The sequence below is a fragment of the Pinus tabuliformis genome, chromosome 2_2 (genome assembly GCF_031772625.1).
Source record: "Pinus tabuliformis cultivar Carrire ecotype Pingquan chromosome 2_2, CPIR1, whole genome shotgun sequence".
Lineage (NCBI taxonomy): Eukaryota > Viridiplantae > Streptophyta > Pinopsida > Pinales > Pinaceae > Pinus > Pinus tabuliformis.
This window is the reverse complement of record NC_142300.1, coordinates 505571421-505597193: the sequence shown is the minus strand read 5'-3', so window position 1 is coordinate 505597193 and position 25773 is coordinate 505571421. Positions and strand designations below refer to the sequence as shown.

Below are 25773 nucleotides of genomic sequence, written 5' to 3'. Positions count from 1 at the left end.
AGACCATTTCAACAATGGGGTTTAGATTTCATTGGAGAAATTCACCCTTCCTCTTCCGGCAAACATAGGTGGATTTTAACTGCCACAGACTATTTCACCAAGTGGATAGACGCTATTCCTTGTAGGCAAGCCAATGACTCAATCATCATGCAATTCTTAGAAACCAATATCCTATCTAGGTTTGGCTATCCGGAGAAGATTATAATAGATAATGGTGTTGCCTTTAAATCCAAAAGAATGATCAATTTTTGTCACAAATACCATATTACCTTGGACCACTACATAGCCTATTACCCTCAAGGTAATGGTCTAGCTGAATCATCCAATAAAAGCTTGATCAACATCATAAAGAAAGTATTGGAGGAGAATAAGAAGAATTGGCACAAAAAACTTATTAATGCTCTGTGGGAAGACATGTTAACTACCAAAAGATCTATTGGAACAAGCCGATATGAGTTTGTTTATGGCATGGAGGTTGTATTCCCTTCATCCTTGGGAATCCCTGTGATAAAATTGCTGCAAGAAATACAAGTGGAACCCAATGTTATTTAGAGAAGGATCAATCAAACAATTCATTTACAGCAGACTAGAGAAGAAGTGTATCAGAGAACTCAGATTCTACAAAAGAAAATTAAAAAGATTTTTGATAAAAGGACAAAGGCTGAGGACTTTTTCATAGGAGACAAAGTGCTGAAATGGGATTCCAGGAGGGAAGACAGAGGAAAACATGGCAAATTTGATTTCCTATGGAAAGGACCTTTCGTTATTCAGGTTGTACAAGGAAACAACACCTACGTTTTGGGAAGTTTGGATAATACAGAAGCAGAGGATAGGCCAGTCAATGGGCGAATGCTCAAGCATTATTTTGATCCTCTTGGTTAACATATTAGGACTGTATTTTGTACATAATAATGTCTATTTTTAGCAGTTTACTACAGCAATAAGATAAGGAATAAGATACATCAAATTTTGAGGAAAAGAAGCAAAGAATTGAGCCACTCTTGTATGATATGTTGAGTCTATTGGAAAACTTAAGCAAGAAGACTTGGGAGCTAAAAATGATGACTAAATACTCAGACAAACTGTCAGATACAGAGCTGTAACTATTCAAACCAGCTCATGAGAAAAGCATATATGTTACAGAGATTCAGTTTGTTTGTTTACAGGAGAAGGAAGTTTCAGATTGCAACAAGAGTTGAAAATAAGGCCATCTGACCTGTTGTTCTTGGATTTTCAACTAGAAAAGCCATCCCCAAGTGGAGCCACTGTTAGGTTCCTATACCAATAGGTGTCATATTTCATGATTGATAGTGGAAATGCCAAATATGATCATCGTTTCCATGCTGGAAAGGTTCCATATTTTCAAAAATCAAGAATTTAAAAAATGTAAAGAGGGTATGCCCTAAAATAAAAATCAAAGGGCAAAAAGAATGAATTGGTCAAAAAAAAAAAAAATGAACCCAAAAAGAGAAAACCAGGAAAGTGGCTAGTCAAAATGCCACTACTATCCTATTTTTGCAAACAAGTTCAAGATGATGCAATCAGTGACTTATGTCACCCTTGATGGATGGCCAAACAACTCAATCTTGGCCACTCCATGTTTTAATTTCTTGTTTTAGAACTACAGAATAAGATCTGTTCCAACAGTTTAAGCTTGGCAGATCAGTAGCTAGGTAGAGAAGCAAAGGGTCTCAACAGCTAAATCTGAGCCCTTGGAAGAAATAAGGGTAGACTTAGATAGGAGGGCAGTCAAAAGAAAAAGAGAGAAATGGTTTGCTAGTTCAAATGCACCCACACAAAATGAAGAAAAAATGCTAGGTGGATTAGGTTAGGTAAGCAATTGGATGTTGCAGAAGCAAATTCATGAACAGTTTTGTTCTTTTTATGATATATCTCATGGCTATCACAGGTACCATGGCAGGATGATTATAGTTCAAGTAGAGCATGACTAATTTCCCCTCTCATTGCCCCAAGAACATTTACTAACTTCCCTCAAGGTCATTGGGATCTGCTCAGTGGTCCTAGTTCACTTCATTTCATGAAAAATTCTAAGTAGAACTCTGTGTTTTCTTAGCCCAAATAAGGCACATTTCTTTTGTAAAAAGGTCCTTTTCATTTCCCTTTCATTTCCCCCAAAAACCTAGGTTTTTACCTTATAAACCTAGTGTTCTCCATTCATAAAAACCATATTAACATTAACTTTATTGTATACATCCTTTGCAAGGTATCCCCGCCCCTATTATTATAAAAGTATACATAAAAATCCCAAAAAAAAAATCATAAATATCTCCCTGCGGCTAAAGTTATAGCCATATTTTAAATTTTGTCGGGAGCTACTGGTCCACTCAGGGCCAATAACAACCTCCACGTGCTACGTCGAGATTTGTTTAAACCTCTGGTTAAACAAATAACCAAGTCTGCCAATATAAACCGTATAAAACCCCAATAACCAAAGTTTAAACTCCCCCCGCACACTTTATAAAACATTAATATATGGGCGGGCCCCGTGTCATAAACCTCGGCCAACTTGCCCCTTCGTCGACCGTATCCGACCCCTCAGATTGGACGGTTCTTGTCAATATTGGAGGTGCCCCGATGACCGAACGTTAGGCCCCGATAAAAGGCAGTTTTCCCACTGTACTACGGGACGCGTGTTTCCCCCATGGCTTATCGCGTCTGTTCCACCAGAAACCACCATCGTACATAAGGCGGTGCGATGAAACCATAAACCGCCTCCCGTTTCCCACTGCTGACATTGTTTCCCACATCACCGCCCACGTCAGCGCCCGCGTTACTACCCACGTCAGCGCTCGTGTCACCTGCCACCTCGTCGTTGTTCCATCCACCATGTCCGCCACATCAGTGCCAAGTCACCTTCCATACCCCCGCTACCTGACAAAGATGACGTCATGCTGACGTCACCCGACCAAAGTGCGCCAATAACCCACCAAAATCATAAATTTTGTTAAAATGTCGTTTTAACGACACTTTTGTCCATTTCTCTTTGTTCCTTTTGTGCAAGCTTTGCATGGTCATTTACGTTCAAAACACTATTTTTGTTGCACAGTCCACCACCCAGTGTAATTCACTCCGCAGCTCGGCCACTCAGCTCAATCTTCAACCTGCATTTCGTGCCAGGTGCCTATAAAACAGGTAGTTACCTGACATTCAATCGTAAACCCTGTTTTTCTGAGTTTCTCTGTTAAAATCACCTGAAGAACTAAAATTCCAGTTAAAATGTTCTTCGACCTACAAATATCCACATTATAAGTCACTGTTTTACCCATTTTTCCAAAGAAAACCTGCAAATTCTGTTCTCCTCTGCAAATTTCCCATTAAACTAAAATTCAAGCCCATTTCCGCTTGCAAAGTCTCCAAAAAAAGTTCAAATATTGAGTTAAATTTGTCAAATCACCTGCAAGAAGAGCACCATTTCCACTATTTTATTCAGCTTCCCAACTAAACTCTGCAGACTTTATCTTTTACTATGAATTTTACCTAGTGAGGCAATTTCTATATAAAACTCAGTTTGCAAATTTCCTGAGAAAAACCCCAGAGCCAGTACTCTGTTTTCTGTTGCTACATAGACCCAAATTCCAATTATAAACACAGACAGTTGAAGTATGGAAGCTCCAGTGGCCTTGAATGTTTCCCCCTTGAATGCACCACATAAGGAATTGGAATGGATGCCCCTTGCTAACAGGGATTTCCAAATTAAGGATATAATGGGTGAGAAGCCTCACCTGCAAGCCTTTTGTGAAATTAGAAATAGCTACAGAAGCAACACTGATGTCTTGGGAATTTGGGAATCCAGCATGCCTATCTATTACCTTCCTTCAGTGAATGTGCTCCCTGATTTCATCCATTTATTCTATGCAAATTATGAACCCACACAAAGACCAGTTGTGGCTCCATCTGGGACTGTCCTCTTCTATATTACTCCTCAATCCATAAGTGAGATGTTGAAATTTAAGCCAACTCAGCCTCTGGCTCCGCTCACCATGAAATCCTTTCTCGACCAAGCTGCTAAATTGCCTAGTTCAGAGATTACCAGAATAGCTCAATTATTCCTGAGGCCAGAAAGCCAACCCAGGCATCCACCTCCTTTTAATCAAGTCTGGTTCAATGAGGCTGTATACTCATTACTGATATGATTTCCTACATTCTGGGTTTCAAAACCAGTGAGCATATTGATGAAATTGTTTTAGTATTGATGTCCATATTCACTCCAGGACAACCCCCTACTGTCAAGTATGATTATGCCACATTCATAGCAAATAAAATCCATGAGCAATTCATGAAATTAGACAGAGAAAGAGTGTTCAAATACACATCCCACATATATCACTTGCTGCTATATTATAAACCTGATAGTTTCCAAATTCCTCTTAGACGATTGGACCTCAAAGGTGAAAGGAGGTCTATAAGTTTCTGGACCTCATTATTCCATGAGGTCCACAACTCCCCTTATACATATTGTGAGTTCATTGAATTGTTCATATATCCAGCCACTTCTTTGTTGGTGACAACTCCTCCTCCCAGGCTCTCTGCTGAAAAGCAAAAAATTCTACATCTCTCAAAGGAATACAATATTGGTGACTGGTATTTTTACCAAAATCACATAGTGATAAGGATTTATGGCTGTGAATTATCCCCTTACAAGCTGCCAAAGTGTGTCCCTATGAGACTCTTTTCCTTGGAATACTTCCGGCAATTTGGTAGTTCAGATTTGACTCATTTCTATGGCGCTAGGAAAAAAGCACAACTCAAGATAAGAAATCAATTGGGCCCTTTTATCTTCAATAAAAGGGAAGAAGCCTGGGAAGAAGCAGATAAGATTTTAAGGGATCAACTTATGCTGAAACAAAGTTTCCATTGGTCACCATATGAGCCTGAACATTCCATAAGATTTAGAAGAGTCAAAAACAAGCTCACAAGATATGTTCACCACAAAATCCCTGAAATTGAACAATATGCTAATCAACAAGAATGGGTAGAAGGCACATTAGTTGAAGAGATTACTGAAGAAGAGAAATTAGAAAAAGCAATGAAAGGACTTGAAAAAACACTTGACCTAGACTCTTTTGGACGGGTCCCTTTCATTTTGCCTCAACACATTGGAGCGAGCACATCATTTGCTACAACTTCTCAACAACCTGCCCAAGAGAGTACTCCAACTACAGGGACATCCAAAGGCAAGGAAGTGGTGCATTCAGAGCAGGAAACAATGGCAGATCAGCCAAATGCATCAAAGGGGCAAGGCCCTTAAACATAGAAAAAGGTACCTGATGTCCATGTGTTACAAACTCCTCTCAGTGAGGAAAGAGCCAAGAAAACGGATAGGTAGGAAGACACACCTACAGGTGGATCGGAAGAACAACAAGGGGAAAAGAGGGAAAGGTTGAATCCTTAGTTTGAAGAAGAATTGGCAGAAGAGACAGTAGGCAACCTGAGAGGTGAAGGATGAACTGAACAGCATGCTCCTCCAATTTTGGAGACATCAAGTAGCTCATATCAGCAAGAGCAAGAGAGGCAGCATGGTGTGGAGGTTACATCCACCAGGCAACAGAGCAAGCAAGGCTCAGATATCAAGAAAGCATTTACTAAAATAAAGGCTAGAAATGAGCCAGTAAGGTTCCAATTTTACAATCAGTTGCTGAGAATGGCCCCCACAAATCAACAAAGGCTAATGGCAGCCTATGATATTCAGGAAGGGAAAATGACCCTTAGTCACTTTAGGCCTACAATGCGCAGCCACAGTCAGTTGTGCTTACTGGAGCTACAAAGACACAAATTGCTGCGCATTGTAGGCCTAAAGTGACCAATGGTGGCAGGGCATGTCCCTCCCATTGTCCCAGCATCAACAATAGGTACCTCAGCTTCAACAACAACTACAGCGACAACAAAAACAGTATCATACACTAGCCTGAGCATGGAAGACATGATGAAGGAAATAATGGCCTTATAAATCCAAATGGCAGAGCTAAAGAAAGCCAAAGAAAAACTGGCCAAGCTAGAGGTGAGTTATGATAAATCCAAGATAACTATAGCAGAAAAAACCAGAGAAGTAAAGGCCTTGTAAAACAAGGTAAAATCCTTGGAGAAAGACCTCACTCTTCATAAAACTCTGGCAGAAATCAAAACAATTTTGTGGACTAAAATTGGCCAGTCCATCACTGATCAATGGAGATCAATTCAAACAATCCATGAGCAAATTGAATTGATAGAAATAGCTCAAGTTGAGATTCAAAAGGCCAAGACATTATTGGGAAACATGCCTGAGCAGGCCAATAAACTAATTCATTTTTTGAATACTCATACCATGGAACAACTAGCAGCCCTGGATATCAGGGACAGAAGAAAAACCATTTTGACTGTGAAAATGGTGCTGACCATGAGGAATTTTGTACAAAACTTGGAAAGAAAGTGCCAAGAAATGCAGACAGAAATAAATGCCTTTACAGAGAAGTTCGCAGTCTTGCAGAGCAAAGGGTTACCCAGCTTATTGACCAACAATCAAAGACTGTTGACACATGAACAATATGCACACAAGGTAAATACATATGTCACCAATCAGATCATAGTATCATCAAGCTCTTCAGAAGACATAGTACCTACCTCTGGACATAGCTTATATGATAAATTGGAAAATCTGTTCTACATTGAGCATGAGATAACACATCTTTTTGAGGTCCAGCCCAATTACTACAGGTATACTGAAGCTGATGAAACATTAATAAAACTACAAAGACACAAATTGCCAACAGACCAATGGTGGCAGGGCATGTTATAGGTTTTACCAAGGTAGTTTTGGTTTTCTTTCTTTTAATCATCTGCGTTTAATCAAATTTAGTATGCATGCCATACATCATGAGAATGAAAACAATAGAAAAAGGAAGGCACGGCAGAACGCATTAAAGCGTATTTGGGCACAAATAACAACGTTGGGACAACAACGCAGGAGCACAAATCAAAGAGACAGCTACCAACCGACTTGTTGAGTTTAAAAGTCAAATATATCATACTACCTAGGGCAGCTAGTATAGCGAAGTTACTCCTACATTGATTACACTCTATTTTCAATGTCATTTATTGCCTTTGAAGAAGTAGATGTATAAATTTATTGCTGGATATTTTCCCTAGGAGATATTTTGTAACTCTTTTTGTATAAATACCTCCCCTAGACGTGTATTGGGGGTTGGTTGATGAATATCATTGTGGACCTGTGCTGTAAATTTTGAGAACTCTTCAGAATAAAGATTGCTGGAATGCTTTGCTGATGAACTTGCTGGTTATGGAATTAACGGCAAAAGAATATGTTGCAGAATTCTTGTGTTACCTCATGGATCAATAAGTCCTTTAACTTTTGTTTTACTATTCGTGTGTTGATATATCATCTATATATCATGTTCTAATTGCAGGAAAAAAAGAATAGCCCAGAATTTACTTGACTGTACTCTGTGTTTAATTCCTGTCGATTTATTATGTTTTCTTTAGGACTAGCATAGGCAGGAATTCTTGACTACTCCTGTCTCCCTGGTTCTTACACTCTAAATATAATTAAGGAATTCTTGACTGCTCCTTGGTAATATTTATTCATTTTCCCTCTGTTAGCATAATTAAAGATTCTTAATTTCCTTTCATTCCCTGACTTCATTTCATCTGTTTACAGCTTGAAAATTGTTCTTTGTTTATCTATCTTGCTCTATAGTTCCTCCTTTGCCTAAGAAATCATAACCAGAAATTCATTTTCATTAGACTCCATGAACCCAATGGTCTGAACTTCTCTTATATTGCAGCCCTGTTCTATTGAATGTCACCTTTCGAACATCAATTAAATACTTTAGCCTCATAACTAGCCTGACATATAGCAAAAAAAAGCTAAATCATAAAGAGAGAGCCCTCTCTCGTTGCAGATTGGATAGAATTTGCAGCTAAAAGACTGGTTAGTGGTTACCTCCGCCGTATTCCCTCCTAAGAATTTTTCTGGGGAACAACCTGAGTGATAACTTCATTGGCGACTCCGTTGGGGACCTGAATGATGGTCTTTGTTACTGCTATCTATTTTCTAAAGATACAGATGGAGCCTGAAGTTAGCTAAGTAGCCTTTGAAACTATTTTTTCTGTGCATTTACAGGAGTAAATAAAAGCTGCTTCAGTCAATCTCCAGCCTAGTATTAGGATTTATACAGCTGTCTCAAAAATTTGATTAGATTCCTGCTGTTTTCAAAAAGCTTTAAGAAAATTCAAGACCTTCATAAGTCAGACTTTCCTAGACAAGTACTGTCAAAAGCATCATCCTTCAAATATCTCTATAAAATACCAAAAAAACATTTAGAAGCTGGCTCCAAAGAAGAAAACTAGGTAAACTAGATCAAATCCTAATCCTAACCGTCCAGCTATTTTTGAAAACCCTAACTTGATCTCTCAAAACCTTAAAAGACAGGAAAGTCTAGAAAATTCTGTTGATATAAACGTTGATATACTGCAGCAAAACCTTACCAAATCTGAGCTTACTCCTGGAAAACCAGCAGTCCTTTCTACTGTTGGTACACCTTCTTCCAGTTCACCATCATCACTCCAAAGCATCTTTTCCACTCCTCCATCCTCTCTATTTATCTCAGATGTTATCCCTCTGCTACCAGTTGTTCCATTTATATCTGTAAATATGGAAACCGATATGCTCCTCTATAGCTGCCTGCAAATCCAGGGGCTATGCCTCAAGATTATCAGAGAAAAATTACATATTTTGATGGTACTGGCTCTGACACAGCCCAGCAACATACTATGAAAATGATGGATTACTTTGAAAACTATGAAATTGATGACAACGATGTCAAAATGAAAACTTTTGTCCGAAGTTTAACCGGTGATGTAAAGACTTGGTTTAGGGCACTTGCTGCAAACACAATTGCTGATTTGGATGCCCTGTACCAAACCTTTTTGAACATATGGGAAAAGAAGAAGGACCCACTGCATATCTTGTCCGAATATGATAGTTTAAAAAGAGACCCACAAGAAACTGTCCAACACTATTGTGCTAGATTCAACGACATATACAATGCTATCCTTCAAAACCTTAGACCTCCACCTGACTTAGCCTTGATCCAATTCCCCGATGGATTTGACTCTGACATGGCATATCAACTAAGGGAAAGAGCTCCTGCCAGCTCAGAAGACATGCAGAGCATAGCTGTTAGTGTAGAGGCAAATCTGATCTCTAAAAGAGACCGAACTAGAGCCGAAAGAAGGACTACCTTGAAAGAAGAGCCTTCATCATTTGAACAAAAACTAGATGCAATCATCAAAGGCATGGATAGACTGGGTGTTAGAGTGGAAACCATTGAAAGAAAATCTTCTTGGGAAGGTCAACCAAATAACACCACTAGAAATCCAAAATTTAGAAAAAATAAAAATCCTAACACTGAGAAGGCTAGCCCTGATTAGAATATCAGACCCCCATTTCAAGAGAACTATGCTGAAGCCTCAACCTCTAGTGAGCCGACAGAGGCTAACCAAATCAACCTAATGGGTTTAAACAGTGAACAACAAATCTTTCTAACACAAGATGACCAAGAAGCTCATACTTTCAACCAATTTCAAACCAAGCCCGGAGAATCATTTGATTTCAGAGAAGGGTATGATGCAGTTGCCTATGAAGTCCATAAAAAATACAAATTGAGAAGTAGAACAGTAGATGTGCTTGAACCTAGCAAGATGAAAGACACCAAGCAACCTAAAAAAGCAAAGGATAAAACTACCTTGACAGAACTCCCTACTAAAACGAACCTCAACCCTAAAGAACCCACAATTGAGGACATAACAGACTAGAAGCCCTCAAAAAATCAGCCACCCGCCTCCTTTCCTTCAAAAGAAAATATAAAAAGCTCTCCTAAAAATAGTTTCAAAGCAGATTTAGATCATAACAACTCTCATGATGAAGAAAAAACCACTGAAAACACAACAGAAAAGGAAAACCTTGCTGCCCGGAATACAAAGATTCAAACTGAAAATCCTTTCAACCTAGAAATAGAAATAGGCAAGTTAAAAATAGCCATTCCACTCTCTGAATTGGCTAAACATGCGGTTTATAGGGAACAAATCAGAAGGCCACTTCAAATATCAGAGAATAGAGATGCAGTCAATGTTTGAGATGACCAACCAGAACTAATTTTTGGTCCTGAGGTAAATGGTAAAACAGTAGATGGAGGAGTCCCTCCATTTTATGTGAGCTTAAACATTCATGTTAAAGTGCTACATAATGCAATGTTTGATTCAGGAGCTTCCCATAAAGATTGGACCTAGATATCACACGGCCATATAAAGACTTGTTTTCATTTGATTCCAGCCAGGTCAGGTGTCTAGGCCTCATCAAAGATTTGTGTGTATCTCTAGTACAATACCATCCCAAGGCAATTTTGATGGATGTGGTGGTGGCTGATATCCCACCTAAATATGGAATGCTTTTGTCTAGATCTTAGGGTGCAAAACTCTAAGGATATTTGCAGCTAGATATGTCTTCTGCCACCATTTCAGTCTTTGGCCAGACAAAGAGATTGTACCGAGAAACTTTGATGAAATATGTGGTTAGCAGTCAAGAAGAACCCCAAAACTTCCCTATTTATTCCATGCATTTAGATATGGATTCGTTTATCTTATACAATGATGAAATATGTCCCAAAACTGATGGCAAGTCGCTAGAATTAGCACAAGCAAGAGGCATGAATGAAGAATCCACTGCTCAAGATCTGAAACTTATTGAAGTAACTGATGCATCAAGTAAACCAACCAAACCATATGACTCACAAAATCCAAATCTGCCCATTAAGACAGTTTCCAAAACTCCTAAGGCTAGTTACAATCAAGAAATCTTATGGTACTTAGAGTTTGATGGGTTAGTGAATAAATTGGGAGAAGGGGCAGGGATTTGGATACACAACATGCAAAATGACCATGCTCAAGGACATGCATATAGGCTGAATTTTAGATGTACAAACAATATGGCCGAACATGAAGCCCTTTTGCTGGGACTGAAACTGATTAGAAGTCTCGAGGCAACTAAAGTTTCAATTCTAGGGGACTCAGATTTGATTATCCAACAGATAAAGGGAAACTTTGTTACAAATGATCATAGGCTAAGAGCTTATAGAGCGGCAGCAATTGAAATACTTAACACCTTCCTAGAATCTCAGCTCACCAAAATTCCAAGAAATCATAATCTACATGCTCATAGTTTGGCAACTTTTTCCAGCACTTGCATGCTGCCATTTGAGCCTAATCACCACTTTACTGTTGAGATTAAGCATAGGCTTGTTGTCCTAGATAATGTAAAAAATTGGCAAGTGTTTGAAAATGACACAAAAATCAATAATTTCTTGACGTTGAAAGAGGAATTCTCAAGCACGAACATAGACACAAGCAACCGTTGTGATCAACAGCAAATAGACAAAACTGAGAAAAATATATCAGCTGAAAAATCAAATCATATTTTGCATCTAAAAATTTTTTCCAACAAAAATTTACAATAGCTAAAACAAATGGACCTTGATGAAATTGTTGAGGCAGAAGCTGAAGTAATTGAGTTGAAGGACATTTTTTTGCCCACAGGCTTGACTCCTTTGGAGGATATATTTGATTTGAATGATATACCAAGAAAGCCAAAAATGCAGCCTCTAATTGCAGAGATTGAGGACTGTAATATAGGAACTGCAGATGACCCCAAAATGATAAAATTGTCCAAAGCCTTGCCTCCCAACCAAAAACTGAAATACATTGAGTTGTTTAAAGAGTACCAAGATTTCTTTGCATGGAGCTATGAGGACCTCAAGTCCTATGATACTTCTATCATCCAACAAACAATGCCTTTAAAAGAAAATCAAAAACCTTTTAAACAAAAACTTAGAAGCGTTAATCCAGTCCTACTTCCTCTCATTGAAAAGGAAGTTAAAAGAATGTACCAAGCTGGAATAATTGCACCTATTATATTTTCTGAATGGATTTCAAATCTAGTGCCCACTAGGAAGAAAATGGGAGAAATAAGACTGTGTGTTGACTTAAGAAATCTAAATAAAGTTTCTCTCAAAGAAAATTACCCCTTGCCCAAGATGGATCACATTTTACAAAGGGTAGTAGGAGCTTCTAGGATCTCACTGTTAGATGGATTCTCAGGATTTAATTAGATCCTAGTTCACCCGGATAATCAAGACAAAACTGCCTTCACAACACCTTCGGGAACCTTCAAATATGTGAAAATGCCTTTTGGACTTCAAAATGCAGGGGCCACATTTCAACGAGCAATGGACATAGCCTTTGCAAAAGAAATCCATGATTTCCTAGTCATATATCTTGATGATCTCACTGCTTTTTCCAAATCAGATCAAGAACATTTAAAACCTTTAAAACAAGTGTTCCTAATTTGCAAAAAATATGGCATATCTTTGAACCCAAAGAAAGCATTGTTTGGCTTTGAAGAAGCAAACTCTTAGGTCATATAATTTCAAAAGATGGCATTAGAATTGACCCGGAAAGAATACAAGCTATTCTCCAAGTGCCTCATCCAAGAAACATCAAAGAACTACAAGCTTTTTTAGAAAAGATCAATTTTCTAAGAAGATTCATACCCAACTTGGCTAAACTAATAAGGTTGCTGAATAACATGCTGAAGAAAGATTCTAAAGTCAAATGGACAATAGAAGCTAAACAAACCTTCGAAGATATCAAAATAGCTTTAACTAAGACACCGGTCCTCACAAGCCCGAAGTTTGATAGAGACTTCATAATCTTTTCCTTTGCATCTGAGCATACCATTGCTGCTGTCCTATTACAAAAAGATGACCACGGATGTGAGAAGCCAATTGCTTTCTTTAGCAAAGCACTTAGAGATGCTCCTTTAAAATATCAAATCATGGAAAAACAAACTTATGCCCTTGTAAAAGCCATCAAGGATTTCAGAGTTTATATCTTGTACTCTCATGTGATAGCTTATGTCCCAAATGTCGTGGTCAAAGAAATTCTGACCTTGAAATTAAGCCAACAAAACTTATAAAAGGACAAGGATTAGCTAAGTTGATGATTGAAACCAATTTTCAAGCCCTTGACATCAATGAACTGTATAACGAGCAGGAGATGGCGACTCCACAGATCAATCAAGCCTTCTTACAATCACCTTGGTATGCTGATATAATTTATGTATTGTTAAACCTGCAAGCTCCTCCAGGGTTATCCAGAACTAAAAAGAGATTCTTAAAAATGAAAGCTTCAAAGTTTTGTATTGTAGACAATGTTTTATTTTAAAAAAACCATGAAGGTATTTTGCTGAATTGCCTAACACAGAATGAAACTGACAAAGTACTAAAAGAAATTCATGCAGGGGACTATTCTGGACATCTATATTAGAAGTTAAAAGTGGATAAAATCTTAAGAGCTGGTTTTTATTGGCCCTCCCTGTTTGCTGATGTGAAAAATTTTGTAGTTTCTTGCCACAAATGTCAAATCTTTAAAGGCAAGAGAAAGTTGTTACCTTTACCTCTAAAGCCCATTTCCACCGAAAGACCATTTCAACAATGGGGTTTAGATTTCATTGGAGAAATTCACCCTTCCTCTTCTGGCCAACATAGGTGGATTTTAACTGCCACAGACTATTTCACCAGGTGGATAGAGGTTATTCCTTGTAGGCAAGCCAATGACTCAATCATCATGCAATTCTTAGAAACTAATATCCTATCTAGATTTGTTGTCTGGAGAAGATTATAACAGATAATGCTGCTGCCTTTAAATCCAAAAGAATGATCAATTTTTGTCACAAATACCATATTACCTTGGGCCACTCCACAGCCTATTACCCTCAAGGTAATGGTCTAGCTGAATCATCCAATAAAAGCTTGATCAACATCATAAAGAAAGTATTGGAGAGAGAATAAGAAGAATTGGCACAAAAAACTTGTTAATGCATTGTGGGCAGACATGTTAACTACCAAAAGATCTATTGGAACAAGCCCATATGAGTTGGTTTATGGCATGGAGGTTGTATTCCCTTCATCCTCGGGAATCCCTATGATAAAATCGCTGCAAGAAATACAAGCAGAACCCAATGTTATTCAGAGAAGGATCAATCAAACAATTCATTTACAGCAGACTAGAGAAGAAGTGTGTCAGAGAACTCAGATTCTACAAGAGAAACTTAAAAGGATTTTTGATAAAAGGACAAAGGCTGAGGACTTTTTCATAGGAGACAAAGTGCTGAAATGAGATTCCAGGAGGGAAGACAGAGGAAAACATGGCAAATTTGGTTTCCTATGGAAAGGAGCTTTCGTTATTCAGGTTGTACAAGGAAACAACACTTACTTTTTGGGAAGTTTGGATAGTACAGAAGCAGAGGATGGGCCAGTCAATGGGCGAATGCTCAATCATTATTTTGATCCTCTTGGTTAACATATTAGGACTGTATTTTGTATATAACAATGTCTATTTTTAGTAGTTTACTACAGCGATAAGATAAGGAATAAGATACAGCAAATTTTGAGGAAAAGAAGCGAAGAATTGAGCCACTCTTGTATGATATGTTGAGTCTATTGGAAAAATTAAGCAAGAAGTCTTGGGAGCTAAAAAATGATGACTAAATACTCAGACAAACTGTCAGATACGGAGCTGTAACTATTCAAACAAGTTCATGAGAAAAGCATATATGTTACAGAGATTCAGTTTGTTTGTCTACAGTAGAAGGAAGTTTCATATTGCAGCAAGAGTTGAAAATAAAGCCATCTAACATGTTATTCTTGGCTTTTCAACTAGAAAAGCCATCCCCAAGTGGAGCCACTGTTAGATTCCTATACCAATAGGTGTCATATTTCATGATTGATAGTGGAAATGCCAAATATGATCATCCTTTCCATGCTACAAAGGTTCCATATTTTAAAAAATAAAGAATTTAAAAAATGTAAAGAGGGTATGCCCTAAAATCAAAATCGAAGGGCAAAAAGAATGAATTGGTCAAAAAAAAAAAAATGAACCCCAAAAGAAAAGACCAAGAAAGTGGCTAGTCAAAATGCCACTACTATCCTATTTTTGAAAACAAGTTCAAGATGATGCAATCAGTGACTTTTGTCACCCTTGATGGATGGCCAAACAGCTCAATCTTGGCCACTCCATATTTTAATTTCTTGTTTTATAACTACAGAATAAGATCTATTCCAACAGTTTAAGCTTGGCAGATCAATAGCTAGGTAGAGAAGCAAAGGGTCTCAACAGCTAAATCTAAGCCCTTGGAAGAAATAAGGCAGACTTAGATAGGAGGGCAGTCAAAAGAAAAAGAAAGAAAGGGTTTGCTAGTTCAAATGCATCCACACAAAATGAAGAAAAAATGCTAGCTGGATTAGGTTGGGTAGGTAGTTGGATGTTATAGAAGCAAATTCATGAACAATTTTGTTCTTTTTATGATGTATCTCATGGCTATCGTAGGTACCATGCCAGGATGATTATAGTTCAAGTAGAGCATGACTAATTTCCCCTCTCATTGCCCCAAGAACATTTACTAACTTCCCTCAAGGTCATTGGGATCTGCTCAGTGGTCCTAGTTCACTTCATTTCATGAAAAATTCTAAGTAGAACTCTGTGTTTGCTTAGCCCAAATAAGCCACATTTCTTGTGTAAAAAGGTCCTTTTCATTTCCCCCCAAAACCTAGGTTTTTACCTTATAAACCTAGTGTTCTCCATTCATAAAAACCATATTAACATTAACTTTATTGTATACCTCCTTTGCAAGGTATCCCTGCCCCTATTATTATTAAAATATACATAACAATCCCTAAAAAAAATCATAAATATCCCCCCGTGGCTAAAGTTATAGCCATATTTTAAATTTTGTCGGGAGATATTGGTACACTCGGGGCCAATAACAACCCTCAACGTGATACGTCAGGATTTGTTTAAACCTCTGGTTAAAGAAATAACCAAGTCCGCCAATATAAACCGTATAAAACCCCAATAACCAAAGTTTAAACCCCCCGCACACTTTATAAAATGTTAATATATGGGTGGGCCCCGTGTCATAAACCTCCGTCAACCGTCGGATCCGATCCCTCAAATCGGACGGCTCTCATTAATATCGGAGGTGCCCCGATGACCAAGCGTTAGGCCCCGACGAAAAGCGGTTTTCCCACCGTACTATGGGACGCGTGTTGCCCCCATGGCTTATCGCGTCCGTTCCGCTAGAAACCACCATCGTACATAAGGCGGTGCGATGAAACCATAAATCGCCTCCCGTTTCCCGCTGCTGACGTTGTCGCCCATGTCACCACCCACTTCAGTGCCCACGTTACTAGCCATGTCAGCGCCCATGTCACCTGCCACCTCGTCGCTGTTCCGTCCGCCGTGTCCGCCATGTCAGTGCCAAGTCACTTTCCGTACCCCTTGCTACCCGACAAAGATGATGTCATGCTGAGGTCACCCAACCAAAGCGCGCCAATAACCTGGCAAAATAAAAAAATTTGTTAAAAAGTCGTTTTAATGACGTTTTTGTCCATTTCTCTTTGTTCCTTTTGTGCGAGCTTTGCATGGTCATTTATGTTCAAAACATTATTTTTGCTGCACAGTCTGCCACCCAGGGGAATTCACTCTGCAGCTCAACCCCTCAGCTCAGTCTTTAACCTGAATTTTGCACCAGGCACCTATAAAACATGTATTTACCCGATATTGCCCGTATAACCCTATTTTTCTGAGTTTCTCTGTTAAAATCACCCGAAGAACTGAAATTCGAGTTAAAATGCGCTTCAGCCTACAAATCTCCGCATTATAAGTCACTGTTTTACCCATTTTTCCAAAGAAAACTTGTGAATTCTGTTCTCCTCTGCAAATTTCCCATTAAACTAAAATTCAAGCCCATTTCAGCCTACAAAGTCTCCAAAAAATGCCCAAATATTGAGTTAAATATGTCAAATCACCTGCAAGAAGAGCACCATTTCCACTGTTTTATTCATCTTCCCAACTAAACTCTATAGACTTTATCTTTTACTATGAATTTTACCCAGTGAGGAAATTTCTATATAAAACTCAGTTTGCTAATTTCCTCAGAAAACCTTAGAGCCAGTACTATGTTTTTTGTTGCTACACAGACCCAAATTCCAATTATAAACACAAGCAGTTGAAGTATGGAAGCTCCAGTGGCCTTGAATGTTGCTCCCTTGAATGCACCACATAAGGAATTGGAATGGATGCCCCTTGCTGACAGGGATTTCCAAATTAAGGATACGATGGGTGAGAAGCCTCACCTGCAAGCCTTTTGTGAAATTAGAAATAGCTATAGAAGTAACACTGATGTCTTGGGAATTTGGGAATCTAGCATGCCTATCTACTACCTCCCTTTAGTGAATGTGCTCCCTGATTACATCCATTTATGCTGTGCAAATTATGAACCCACACAAAGAGCAGTTGTGGCTCCATCTGGGACTGTCCTCTTCTATATTACTCCTCAATCCATAAATGAGATGCTGAACTTTAAGCCAACTCAGCCTCTAGCTCCGCTCACCGTGAAATCCTTGCTTGAACAAGCTGCCAAACTGCCCAGTTCAGAGATTACCAGGATAGCTCGATTATTCATGAGACCAGAAAGCCAGCCCAGGTATCCACCTCCTTTTAATCAAGTCTGGTTCAATGAGGCTAGTGTACTCATTACTGATATGATTTCCTACATTCTGGGTTTCAAAACCAGTGATCATATTGATGAAATTGTTTTAGTATTGATGTCCATATTCACTCTAGGATAGCCCCCTGCTGTCAAGTATGATTATGCCACATTCATAGCAAATAAAATTTATGAGCAATTCATGAACTTAGACAGAGAAAGAGTGTTCAAATACACATCCTACATATATCACCTGTTGTTGTATTATCAACCTGATAGTTTCCAAATTCCTCTTAGAAGATTGGACCTCAAAGGTGAAAGGAGGTTTGTAACTTTTTGGACCTCAGTATTCCATGAGGTCCACAACTTCCCTTATACATATTGTGAGTTCATTGACCTTTTCATATATCCAGCCACTTCTTTGTTGATGACAACTCCTCTTGCCAGGCTCTCTGCTGAAATACAAAAAATTCTACATCTCTCAAAGGAATACAGTATTGGTGATTGGTATTTTTACCAAAATCACACTATGATCAGTATTTATGGCTGTGAATTATCCCCTTACAAGCTGCCAAAGTATGTCCCTATGAGATTCTTTGCCTTGGAATACTTCCGGCAATTTAGTAGTTCAGATTTGACTCATTTCTATGGTGCTAGGAAAAAAGCACAGCTCAAGATAAGGAATCAATTGAGCACTTTTATCTTCAATAAAAGGGAAGAATCCTGGGAAGAAGCAGATAAGATTTCAAGGGATCAAATTACGCTGAAACAAAGTTTCCATTGGTCACCATATGAGCCTGAACATTTCATAAGTTTTAGAAGAGTCAAAAACAAGCTCAAAGGATGTGTTCACCACAAAATCCCTGAAATTGAACAATATGCTAATCAACAAGAATGGGTAGAAGGCACATTAGTTGAAGAGATTACTGAAGAAGAGAAATTAGAAAAAGCAATGAAAGGACTTGAAAAAACACTCGACCTGGACTCTTTTCGACAGGTCCCTTTCATTTTGCCTCAACATATTGGAGTGGGCACATCATCTGCTACAACTTCTCAACAACCTGCCCAAGAGAGTACTCCACCTGCAGGGACATCCAAAGCCAAGGAAGTGTTGCATACAAATCAGGAAACAATGGCAGATCAGCCAGATGCATCAAAGAGGCAAAGCCCTTCAACACAGACAAAGGTACCTGAAATCCCTGTGTTACAAACTCCTCTCAATGAGGAAAGAGCCAAGAAAAGGGACAGGCAGGAAGACACACCTATAGGTGGATCGACAGAACAGCAAGGGGAAAAGAGGCAAAGGTTGAATCCTTAATCTGAAGAAGAATTGGCAGAAGAGATAGCAGGAAACCTGAGAGGTGAAGGATGAACTGAAAAACAGGCTCCTCCAATTTTGGAGACATCAACTAGCTCATATCAGCAAGAGCAAGAGAGGCAGCATGGTGTGGAGGTTACATCCACCAGGCAACAGAGCAAGCAAGGCTCAGATATCAAGAAAAAATTTACTCAAATAAAGGCTAGAAATGAGCTAGTAAGGTTCCAATTTTACAATCAATTGCTGAGAATGGCCCCGACAAATCAACAAAGGCTAATGGCAGCCTATGATATTCAGGAAGGGAAAATGACCCTTAGTCACTTCAGGCCTGCAATGCCGCAGCCACAGTCAGTTGCTGATTATATCAGGACTAATCTGGAAGTCCTCTCTAAAGACATCCACCCAATGGACCAGATTGAATTACATAAACAAACCGGAGAAATGGTGTACTCCACCTTGGCAGACAAGGCGTTATTGGCTCACAAACTGCAAAATTCACTACATAATACTTCTGCCCAATTGGAATTGGAAAAGGCCTCCTCATTAGCCAAGGATAATAGGATCAAATCCTTGGAGGAAATTATCATTGAGCTGGGACATTATCCCAAGGATCCGAAGGGCATACAGGCCTTAATAAAAAAGAAAGAAGAAGATATTGCAGCTCTCAGGAAATAGATCAAGCTGCCAATTACTATGCACCCTCAAACCACAGAGGTTGCACAACAGAAAGAAGAGGAGGACATGGTGAGTTTGCTAATGAGGGTGAATGAGAGATTTGCAGAAACAGAAAAGGCATTAGAGATAGCATTACAAGGAAAACAAGGAGAATTGGCCTCCTGGCCACCAGAAACAGCTTTAATAAGCACAACAGCTCCTCCCGTAACTACAACAATAGTCCCTCCCATTGTCCCAACATCAACAGTAGGTACCTCAGCTTCAGCAACAACAACATTATCAAACACCATCCTAAGCATGGAAGAGATGATGAAGGAAATAAAGGCCTTAGAACTCCAAATGGCAGAGCTAAAGGAAGCCAAAGAAAAACTGGGCAAGCTAGAGGTGAGTTATGATAAATCCAAGATAACTGTAGCAGAAAAAACTAGAGAAGTAAAGGCCTTGGAAAACAAGGTAAAATCCTTGGAGAAAGACCTCACTCTTCATAAAACTCTGGTAGAAATCAAAACAATTTTGTGGACTAAAATCGGCCAGTCCATCACTGATCAATGGAGATCAATTCAAACAATCCATGAGAAAATTGAATTGATAGAAATAACTCAAGTTGAGATTCAAAAGGCTAGGACATTATTGGGAAACATGTCTGAGCAGGCCAATAAACTAATTCATTTTTTGAATACTAATACCAGGGAACAACTAGCAGCCTTGGATATCAGGGATAGAACAAAAACCATTTTGACAGTGAAAAGGGTGCCGACCATGAGGAATTTTGTACAAAACTTGGAAAGAAAGTGCCAAGAAATGCAGACAGAAATAAATGCCTTTACAGAGAAGTTCGCAGTCTTGCAGAGCAAATGGTTACCCAGCTTATTGACTAGCAATCAAAGACTGTTGACACATGAAAAATATGCACACAGGGTAAATACATATGTCACCAATCAGATCACAGCATCATCAAGCTCTTTAGAAGACATAGTACCTCCCTCTGGACAGAGCTTATATGATAAATTGGAAAATCTGTTCTACATTGAGCATGAGATAACACATCTTTTTGAAGTCCAGCCCAATTACTACAGGTATACTGAAGCTGATGAAACATTAATAAAACTATAAAGACACCAATTGCCAACAGACCAATGGTGGCAAGGTATGTTACAGGTTTTACGAAGGTAGTTTTGGTTTTCTTTCTTTTAATCATCTACATTTAGTCAAATTTAGTATACATGCCATACATCATGAGAATGAAAACAACAGAAAAAGGAAGGCATGAAAGAACGCATTAAAGTGTATTTGGGCACAACTAACAGGGTTGGGACACCAACGCAGGAGCGCAAATCAAAGAGACAGCTACCAGCCAACTTGTTGAGTTTAAAATTCAAATATATCAGACTACGTAAGGCAGCCAGTATAGCGAAGTTACTCCTACATTGATTACCCTCTGTTTTCAATGTCATTTATTGCCTTTGAAAAAGTAGATGGATAAATTTATTGATGGATATTTTCCTTAGGAGATATTTTGTAACTCTTTTTGTATAAATACCTCCCCTAGACATGTATTGGGGGTTGGTTGATGAATATCATTATGGACTTGCGCTGTAAATTTTGAGAACTCTTCAGAATAAAGACTGCTGGAATGCTTTGCTGATGAACTTGCTGGTTGTGGAATTAATCGCAAAATAATATGTTGCAGAATTCTCATGTTACCTCATGGATCAATAAGTCCTTTAACTTTTGTTTTACTGTTCTTGTGTTTATATATCATCTATATATCACATTCTAATTGCAGGAAAAAAGAATAACCCAGAATTTACTTGACTGCACTCTGTGTTCAATTCTTGTCGATTTTTTATGTTTTCTTCAGGACTAGCATAGGCATGAATTCTTGACTGCTCCTGTCTCCCTGGTTCTTACTGCTCCTTGGTAATACTTATTCATTTTCCCTCTGTTAGCATAATGAAAGATTCTTAATTGCCTTTCATTCCCTGACTTCATTTCATCTCTTTACAGCTTGAAAATTGTTTTGTGTTTAACTATGTTGCTCTGTAGTTCCTCCCTTGCCTAAGAAACCATACCCAGAAATTCATTTTCATTAGACTCCAACCCAATGGTCTGAAATTCTGTTATATTGCAATCCTGTTATATTGAATGTCACCTTCCAAACATCAATCAAATACTTGAGCCTCATAACTAGCCTGACATATAGCAAAACAAAGCTAAATCATAAAGAGAGAGCCCTCTCTGGTTGCAGATTGGCTAGAATCTGTAGCTAAAAGACTGGTTAGTGGTTACCTCTGGCGTATTCCCTCCTTAGAATTTTCTTGGGGAACAACCTAAGTGATAACATCATTGGCGACTCCACTGGGGACCTGAATGATGGTCTTTGTTATTGCTGGCTATTTTCTAAAGCTACAGATGGAACCTGAAGTTAGCGAGGTAGCCTTTGAAACTGTTTTTGCTGTGCATTTACAGGAGTAAATAAAAGCTTCTTCAGTCAATCTCTAGCAAATTCAGGACCTTCATAACTCAGACTTTCCTAGACAAGTATTATCAAAAGCATCATCCTTCAAATATTTCTATAAAATACCAAAAACACATTTAGAAGATGGCTCCAAAGAAGAAAACTCAGTACACTAGATCAAATACTGATCCTAACCCTCCAGCTATTTTTGAAAACCCTAACTTGATCTCTAAAAGCCTTAAAAGACAGGAAATTCTAGAAAATTCTGTTGATATAAACCTTGATATACTGCAGCAAAACCTTACCAAATCTGAGCTTACTCCCGGAAAACCAGTAGTCCTTTCTACTGTTGGTACACCTTCTTCGAGGTCACCATCATCACTCCAAAGCATCTTTTCCACTCCTCCATCCACTTCGTTTATCTCAGCTGTTATCCCGGTGCTACCAATTGTTCCATTTATATCCATAAATATGGCAAACCGATATGCTCCTCTGTAGTTGCCTGCAAATCGAGGGGCTATGCCTCAAGATTCTTAGAGAAAAATTACATATTTTGATGGTACTAGCTCCTACACAGCCCAGCAACATACTAAGGAAATGATGGATTACTTTGAAAACTATGAAATTGATGACAATGATGTCAGAATGAAAATTTTTGTCCAAAGTTTAACCGGTGATGTAGGTACTTGGTTTAGGGCACTTGCTGCAAACACAATTGCTGATCTGGATGCCCTGTACCAAACCGTTTTGAATAGATGGGAAAAGAAGAAGGACCCACTGCATATCTTGTCTGAATATGATAGTTTAAAAAGAGGCCCACAAGAAACTGTCCAAGACTATTCTGCTATATTCCACAACGTATACAATGCTATCCCTCAAAACCTTAGACCTCCACCTGACTTAGCCTTGATCAAACTCCCTGATGGATTTGACTCTAACATGGGATATCAGCTAAGGGAAAGAGCTCCTGCCAGCTTAGAAGACATGTGGAGCATAGCTGTTAGTGTAGAGGCAAATTTGATCTTTAAAAGAGCCCTAGCTAGAGCCGAAAGAAGGACTACGTTCAAAGAAGTGCCTTTAGCATTTGAACAAAAAATAGGTGCAATAATCAAAGGCATGGATATATTGGGTGATAGAGTGGAAACCATTGAAAGAAAATATTCTTGGGAAGTCAACCAAATAGCACCACTAGAAATCCAAACTTTAGAAAAAATCAAAATCCTAACACCTGGAAGGTTGGCCCTGATCAGAATATCAGACACCCATTTCAAGAGAAATATGCCGAAGCTTCAACCTCTAGTGAGCCAACAGAGGGTAGCAAAATCAACCTAATGGGTTTAAACAGTGAACAACAAATCTTTCTAACACAAGATGTCCAAGAAGCTCATACTTTCAACCAATTTCAAACCAAGTCCGGAGAATCATTTGATTTCAGAGAAGGGTATGATGTAGCTATCTATGAAGTCCATAAACAATACAAATTGAGAAGTAGAACGGTAGATGTGCCTGAACCTAGCAAGCTGAAAGACACCAAGCAACCTAAAAAAGCAAAGGATAAAACTGCCTTGACAGAAATCCCTACTAAAACAAACATCAACCCAAAAGAACCCACAGTTGACGACATAACAGACTGGCAGCCCTCAAAAAATCAGCCATCCGCCTCCTTTCCTTCAAAAGAAAATATAAACAGCTCTCCTAAAAACATTTTCAAAGCAGATTTAGGTCATAACACCACTCATGATGAAGAAAAAACCACTAAAAACGCAGCAGAAAAGGAGAAACCTTGCTACCCAGAATACAAAGATTCAAATAGAAAAACCTTTCAACCTAGAAACAAAAATAGGCAAGTTAAAAATAGCCATTCCACTGTCTGAATTGGCTAAACATGAGGTTTACAGGCAACAAATCAGCAGGTCACTTCAAATATCAGAGAATAGAGATGCAGGCAATGTTTTAGATGACGAACCAGAACTAATTTTTGGTCCTGAGGTAAATGGTAAAACAGTAGATGGAGGAGTCCCTCCACTTTATGTGAGCTTAAACATTCATGACAAAGTGCTACATAATGCAATGTTTGATTCAGGAGCTTCCCATAATTTGATGCCTAAGTTTGTAATGGAAAGATTGGACCTAGATATCACACGACCATATAAAGACTTGTTTTCATTCGATTCCAGCTAGGTTAGGTGTCTAGGCCTCATCAAAGATTTGTGTGTATCTCTAGTACAATACCCTGCCAAGACAATTTTGATGGATGTGGTGGTGGTTGATATCCCACCTAAATATGGAATGCTTTTGTCTAGATCTTGGGGTGCAAAACTCTAAGGATATTTGCAGCTAGATATGTCTTCTGCCACCATTTCAATCTTTGGCCATCCAAAGAGATTGTACCGAGAAACTTTGATGAAATATGTGGTTAGCAGTCAAGAAGAACCCCAAAACTTCCCTATTTATTCCATGCATTCATATATGGATTCGTTTATCTTATACAATGATGAAATATGTCCCAAAACTGATGGCAAATCACTAGAATTAGCACAAGCAAGAGGCATGAATGAAGAATTCCACTGCTCAAGATCTGAAACTTATTGAAGTAATTGATGCAGCAAGCAAACCAACCAAACCATATGACTCACAAAATCCAAATCTGCCCATTAAGACAGTTTCCAAAACTCCTAAGGCTAGTTACAATCAAGAAATCTTATGGTACTTAGAGTTTGATGGGTTAGTGAATAAATTGGGAGCAGGGGCAGGGATTTGTATACACAACATGCAAAATGACCATGCTCAAGGACATGCATATAGGCTGAATTTTAGATGTACAAACAATATGGCCGAATATGAATCCCTTTTTCTGCGACTCAAACTGATTAGAAGTCTAGGGGCAACTAATGTTTCAATTCTAGGGGACTCAGATTTGATTATCCAACAGATAAAGGGAAACTTTGTTACAAATGATCTTAGGCTAAGAGCTTATAGAGGGGAAGCAATTGAAATACTTAACACCTTCCTAGAATCTCAGCTCACCAAAATTCCAAGAAATCATAATCTACATGCTCATAGTCTGACAACTTTTGCCAGCACTTGCAAGCTTCCATATGAGCCTAATCACCACTTTACTGCTAAGATTAAGCATAGGCCTGCTGTCCCAAACAATGTAAAAAATTGGCAGGTGTTTGAAAATGACACACAAATCAATAATTTCTTAACTTTGAAAGAGGAATTATCAAGCACAAACATAGACACAAGCACCCATTGTGATCAACAACAAATAGAGAAATTTGAGAAAAATATATCAGCTAAAACAGCAAATTAGATTTTGCATCGAACAATTTTTTCCAAAAAAAATTTACAACTGCTGAAACAAATGGACCTTGATGAAATTGCTGAGGCAGAAGCTGAAGTAATTGAGTTGAAGGACAATTTTTTTCCCACAGGCTTAACTCCTTTGGAGGATATATTTGATTCGAATGATATACCAAGAAAGCCAAAAATGCAGCCTTTAAATGCAGAGATTGAGGACTATAATATAGGAACTACAGATGACTCAAAAATGATAAAATTGTCCAGAGCCTTGCCTCCCAACCAAAAACTGAAATACATTGAGTTGTTTAAAGAGTTCCAAGATGTCTTTGCATGGAGCTATGAAGACCTCAAGTCCTATGATACTTCTGTCATCCAACACACAATACATTTAAAAGAAAA

General features: G+C 38.5%; 1 pseudogene; it reads right to left on the bottom strand.

Annotated features, from left to right (window-relative positions):
• The window catches only part of LOC149193575 (putative protein S-acyltransferase 6), an 82268-nt pseudogene extending 62368 nt beyond the window's left edge, over nt 1-19900 (bottom strand).
• Between the last annotated feature and the right edge of the window lie 5873 nt (nt 19901-25773).